We start from the raw sequence: 6,023 nt of genomic DNA, 5'->3' as shown, positions 1-6,023 counted from the left end.
TGTTAGTCAATGATGTAAGCAACTTCTTTGCTGAATCAAATAATTGGTTGCAAATACTGGAGGAAATTTTCCTCAATTTAGGGGACTAGTCACAATGTAAGGGCTACAGACATGATACATTTTTACGTTTAGTCTGCACTGTTAACATTTTTCCCATCACACTCAACAAAACAATAAGTAAAACCCTGATATGTAGTGTTTTAAAAGACATTTTAAAGACATATTTCTTAGCTTTATCCACTGAGAGGGCCAAGAAGCAACGACACTCCTGTAGCAAAAAGCACATCGATACCTACATTTTGGTTCCTCAAAACCATTCCGCATTAAAACAAACAAAACAACAACAACAAAGAAAATAGGACCCCGGGACTTCAACGCAGGGAGCCCGTGTTCGATCCGTGGTCGGAGAACTAGATCCCGCATGCTGCAACTAAGTCTGCATACCACAACTAAAAGATCCCGCAGGCCGCAACTAAGACCTGGTACAGCCTAAATAAATAAATAAATAAAAATTTTTAAAAAGAAAATAGGGCCTTGAAGAAATAACTGATTGCACAGGGCTAGGGCAGCAAAAATTTAAGGGTGAGCCTGGAACATCTTAATGTGACAGAAAGTAAGAAAAGCTCAATAAATTGATGGGGACATATAAAAAAATATAGAAGTCAGCTTAAAGAATTCCACCGGTCACAAAGGGACCATCTGAGCATCAATATGATCAATTACCAGAGTGGATTTTAGCATATTGACTTGAAAAAAATTCCATGAGTTAGTACTGTCAAAACAAAGGAAGGAAGGAAGGAAGGAAGGGAGGGAGGGAGGGAGGGAGGGAGGGAGGGAGAGAGGGAGAGAGGGAGGGAGGGAGAAAAAGAAAGAAGTGGGAATGGGGAAGGGAAAGTACTACTTTACAGAAGAATGGCAACAAATACATATAGAAGGAGTAATAGAAATACAAAATCACCATTTTGCAAACACCACCATAATAATTAATTCTGAAAAGAATCATTAATGGATGCTAAAATGATTGGATGAAATATGTCTAAAAGTATTATCATCCTGCAGAGTATTTGTAAACCACAAATGGTACCTTTATGGTGGAGAAAGGTCCCTAAATGAGTGACTGAACTTAATGGGACAAATTGGCATCATGGGCTGCCTGATGTGATACACCTGAGAAGGACACATTAACTATGAAGTATTCTTGCCTAAAATGTTAAACCTGCATCTAACCCAAATCCAAATTGAGGATAAGCAAATAAGCAAACCAACAAATAAGCAAACCAAAAAAACTGGCCTGGACTTTGCAAAAATATCAGTGTCATGAAAGTTTAAAAAAAGGGATGAGCTGTTCTAGAATGAAGGAGACTAACTAGTCATGACAACTAAATATAACGTGCAATCTTCATTGGATCCTGAATTGGGGAAAAACCAACAGCTATAAAAGACAGGAGAATGGGACTTTCCTGGTGGTCCAGTGGTTAAGACTCCCATGCTTCCACTGCATGGGGTGCGGGTTTGATTCCTGGTTGGGGAACTAAGATCCTGCATGCTGTGCGGCATGGACAAAAAAAGGGGCAGGAGAAGATAGACGTCTCAGCTCAAGCATAGAGAGTAAATTTCTCTTTCTCTGACTTTTGGTTATATTCAGGCCCTCAAAGGATTGGATGATGCCCATCCGCACTGGTGAGGGTGATCTTATCTCTACCAGACACCCTCACAGACACACCCAGAAATAATGTTTTATCAGCTGTCTGAGCATCACTTGGCCCAGTCAAGTTGACACATAAAATTAACTGGCACAAACAGGAAAAGGCAACTCCGTAGAATAAGCGTCCGTTTTATCTAGTGAGAACAAACTGCTGTCCCCTTCATGATGGAAAGGGTCTAGTATAACGAAACTGGCTCATCCTCCCAGGGAGTGTTCCATATTGGGGGATCAAGGTTGGATGCTAAACAGATCAGAAGTCCATTTGAATCCATACAGAACCTTCACCCCTGACACCGTGGCTACTTTGTTCATGAGCCCATTGGGTAAGCACAGGAATAGCTAGGGAAAGAGGTAGACTGGTATCTATAGAATGAGTCATCTCATCCACCTTATATTGTGAGCACCCTTTTTCGTGGGGGCACTTTGGAGTATTCACATAGACACAAACGTCCTCTTACCTGTGCTTATTCTGAGTCTGTCCTTGTAACTCTTCCCCACATCTCCTTGTCTTATTCCTTCCAAGTCCTGTAACATTCACCCCAGCCTTTCTTCCTCTGGGTTTTGTGAGAGAAGTAAATCATATAGAAAATGATTTGAATGATTATTCTCTCAACTCTCCCAAGATGGAACACGCCTAGATGCATACAAGATAAGTTAATTTATTACGTAAAATGGATACCTTAGGACATTAAGGCTAATTGTCTCTAGGAACCCCAGTTGAGAAGTGGTGATCCAGCCAAGCCATTAATTACTACTAATGAGTCAGAATAGATCTGTAGTTCTACCCATGTTCTTTCCAGGCAAAGCAGACAACCAGATGCACTGCTTGGTGTTCTTCTGCTGGGAAGGTTTCCCTTCACTATTTCCCTCATGCCTATGCCCGATTGGGGCTATAATGCTACTGAGCCCACTTCAGATGATGCCAGCACATCGTGTGGAACCATATGTGCTCTAGACTTGAACTTTTTCTTCCTTAATCAGTTGGCCATAGGTATGGCTCAAGGGACAGTGAGCAATGCATCAAGAGTAAGAGCGGGGCTTCCCTGGTGGCGCAATGGTTGAGAGTCCGCCTGCCGATGCAGGGGACATGGGTTCGTGCCCCGGTCCGGGAAGATCCCACGTGCCGCGGAGCGGCTGGGCCCGTGAGCCATGGCCGCTGAGCCTGCGCGTCCGGAACCTGTGCTCCGCAACGGGAGAGGTCACAACAGTGAGAGGCCTGCATACCGCAAAAAAAAAAAAAGAGTAAGAGCAACAAAGCACAGGGAACAGGTAAGTACTCTTTCAACTTGCTTGTGTCTTCAAGACCACTAGCATCCAGTCACATATATAAGACTTCCACTCATGTATAGAGGGCTGTTTTCATGCCCATCATTATATTTTTAGCAGATCAGATAACTTCAGTTTATTTGGGGCAGCTAAGATCATACGGTCACTTGGTGTCCCATGGTTAAATATTCAATCTCTATTAGGGCTTACTCAAGCCAGGAGCAATTCCTCAAAAGGAGAATACTTATTTGTCATGTAATTGAATTCAACTTCAGCTTATTAGCTGATACATACTGGTCACAGGCCTAAGATTATCCTTACTATAAGAGGATTTAAAGCCACAGGACTTAGTTTGGTCACCTAACAAGAGAGTGAAAAAGAGGGCCCAGGATCAAACAATAAAGCACCTGAATACTTAGGGACCACTTAGAGGAGAGCCAATAAAGGGTTGACAAGGTTAGTGAGGAAGGAAATAACATGAGCTGGGGTGTTTTTGAAGGAATGGTGTTCTGGTAAACGTTTGATAATCAGCTCTCAAGGAAAAAGAAGTCCAATTTGAGGCATTTGCTGGTTTCCATGGTGTAAATACTCCTACCATGGCCAATTTCAAGCTACAATGTGGCATCACTGAACTTGAAGTTGGGAGATGTGCAGAATCAGCTCTGTAAGCTAGACGAGCCAGCCCTAGCACACCATAGAGAGGACAGTGTTTTAAGTAGGAGAGTGGGGTCAGTTCTGTTGAAGGCTGTTGATGGGTCAAATAAGGTGAACATAGGAGGGTCCTCTGGCTTTGCGAGAGGTAAGTCATTGGTGACCTCAATAATGGAAGTGTTAGTGAAGTTGTAAGGACAGAAGTCAGATTGGAGAGGTTTGAGGAATGAATGGGACATGAAAAAGGGCTGGAGTTAGTGAAGGTATATGTATGGAGAAGTCTGGCTGTGAAGGAGACCAGAGAAACAGAGCAGTGGTTGGAAAGAGTGATCAAAAGAAATTTTAGGATGGACTTACTAATATAGTGTGCATGCTGGTGGACATGACACAGTACAAAATGTTGATGAGGCAGAAGACAGGAAGGCCAAAAGAGTGAAGGCTTTAAGGGGATAGAATTCTGAGCACAAGTTGATGAACTCATCTTTGATAGGGAGAAGGCCACGTTTTTCATTTTCATGAGTGGAGGCAAGGAAGAGGAGTACAGATACAAGTTGGTTTGTAGATGTGGTTCCCTCTGATGATTCTCTCTTTTCAGTAAAGAATTACGTAGTTATTAGTTGGGGATAGCATGAAGGGCTTGAGAACAGGTACATAATAATCTCCTGGTATGGGAAAGCAAACTGACCAAGGGAACATTAAAAATACTAGATAGATAAATTTGTTGAAATCCCTAAGGTGCAGATGACTCTCTCATGTTCTCTTCATTGCCATATGTTTACACATTTTAAGCCTTTGCCATTGTTTCGTTGGAGTGAAGGGAGAAGGAAATGATAAAAACCTATGGTTATTCCCACATCTTTAACTCAAAGTCGATTTACCTCTTAAAGTCTTTCCTGCTTCTTCTTTGCTTATTGGTTTGCTAAGAGCTATTAGGTTCTTCTTAAGTCAGTTGTGAAATTTGTATTTTGCTAGAATACACATTTTCTGTAGAATTTCAAATGTATTGTCACTGGGCTCCGTAGCACATTTTCTTATAATTAATTCGGCTCTTCCTCGTGTCTGGTTATATGTAAAGTTGTGGGGATATGTATGTGTGTTCTGTATTCTTCCTTAATTAAGCTTGGGTTTTTCCTTGTAATTCCTATGTTTGGGGATTTATTTTCTTTATTTTTTATTTTTCTTGCGCAGTACGCGGGCCTCTCACTGTTGTGGCCTCTCCCGTTGCGGAGCACAGGCTCCGGACGCGCAGGCTCAGCGGCCATGGCTCACGGGCCCAGCCGCCCCACGGCATGTGGGATCTTCCCGGACCGGGGCATGAACCCGCGTCCCCTGCATTGGCAGGCGGACTCTCAACCACTGCGGCACCAGGGAAGCCCTGGGATTTATTTTATTATTTTCTGATTTATTAATTACTGTTTTATCTTTGACTATTCCTACTCCACACATTCTTGAATTGTTTTGCTGGGTTTTTCTTTCCTTTGTCATTTCTGAGGCTGAATACTTTATTTCTGTTTTCACTTTGGTAATTATAAACTTAAAGTTATACATTATTCTCTGTGTACCCCTTTAGCTATGTACCGTATATGTTCATATGGAAATACCATTTTTATTAATTTCTAGAGTTTTAGATAATGTATATTTTATTTCCTCTTTGATTCAGAGATTTAGAAGATGGTTTATTAATTCCAAAGTAGTTAAGGCTTTTTTTTTTTTTTTAATTAGGAAGTGTCACTCAACTTCTTGAATTTGGTTTGTCATTTAACTTTTTCTCTGGTTGGAAAACGTGCCCTATAAAAATCTCTGTTTTGAAGAATTTGTTCAGGTTTTTTTTTTTTTTTTCGTAGCCAGGTTAATGACTGATATTTATAAATGTCTCACAGATGATGTAGGTGATTAAATGGACTCTGTTTGGAGAGTACAAAATTCTATCTATCTATGTATTTGAGCTCACTGATTATATTATTAAAATCCCATATAAACTTACACATTATTTGACTACGTCATCTGCCTGATTGAAACTGAGAAGCATATTCAAATAATGTATTACTAAGAAAAATAATGTATTTAGTGTCCATTTGAAGTCTGTAGTTAATTTAAGAGAAAATAGGAAAAATTAGCCACTCAGGGACAGATAAAGAGAAGGCCACAGTCTGGCTCAACTATGACTAGGGTTTTGCTGGGTGAGTACAACAGAGCAGGAGGCGGAAAGGGAGTTGAAGTTGTTGCAAGGGAGTGACTATAATCTTGTCCCCATGAAATCCAATCTGGATAAGGAGGGAAACAAAGGCAGAAGCAAGAGGATGGGCAGTGAAAAGTCATGGGTTCATTGGACTGGAGGTAGAGTAAGCAGACTAGAAGGATGGAAGTGAAGCTTTCACTGGGGAAGACTCCCTGTAACTCA

Source organism: Grampus griseus (assembly GCF_964374135.1).
Source record: "Grampus griseus genome assembly, chromosome: 5".
Classification (NCBI taxonomy): domain Eukaryota; kingdom Metazoa; phylum Chordata; class Mammalia; order Artiodactyla; family Delphinidae; genus Grampus; species Grampus griseus.
The sequence above is the reverse complement of the archived record's forward strand: the minus strand, read 5'-3'. Positions refer to the sequence as shown.